We start from the raw sequence: 730 nt of genomic DNA, 5'->3' as shown, positions 1-730 counted from the left end.
TGGGGCAGGTTCGGATGTGACGTGTAATTGACCCAAGTAGAATATTTTTTTGCCAAAGCCCAACATGTATATCATACAAGTCAAAATATTTGACCCGAATGTGACACATTTATCAATAGTCATGTAATTTCTTAAATCAATACGGTCCATTAACTAAAATACAACCCATTTAACTTGAACTCAGCCTATTTAATCTAAATCCGATCCAAAAATTTGTCAAAATTTTTTAACTGAACTTGACCTAAAAATGAATTGAATCAACCCGAATTTAAATTTTTTGAGTCAAATTCATATCAGGTTGTCGAGTTTTAACATCTCATTGAAAGAAAACAAAGAATACTTGGTTATGATTCTCGTTTAGTGATATAAGAGCATACACATTAAGATAGGAAATATATTAAAAAAATTTAAAAATTTTGAGCCCCTTGATGGCTTGATGGCCACTAATTAACCTTTTTAAATAAATTTAAATGTTTCCTAATTTAATTAGAAGTGTAAGCCTATGTGTGCTCATGATTAGGGCCTCTAGCTCCCGCTATCAAGACATAAATTTGAATACAACAATTATAAATTTTGAATAATTATGATTTTTTTTTTTACATCTTAAAAAAAATCTACTTAAAAAAATTTCATAATTTTTTTCTATTATTCTATTATAACAATTTTCTAGACTTCCTACAAATGTCATACTATGTGCATATATATATATATATATATATATATATATATA

The sequence above is a fragment of the Dendrobium catenatum genome, unplaced genomic scaffold, assembly GCF_001605985.2.
Source record: "Dendrobium catenatum unplaced genomic scaffold, ASM160598v2 fragScaff_scaffold_1617, whole genome shotgun sequence".
NCBI lineage: Eukaryota > Viridiplantae > Streptophyta > Magnoliopsida > Asparagales > Orchidaceae > Dendrobium > Dendrobium catenatum.
The sequence above is the reverse complement of the archived record's forward strand: the minus strand, read 5'-3'. Positions refer to the sequence as shown.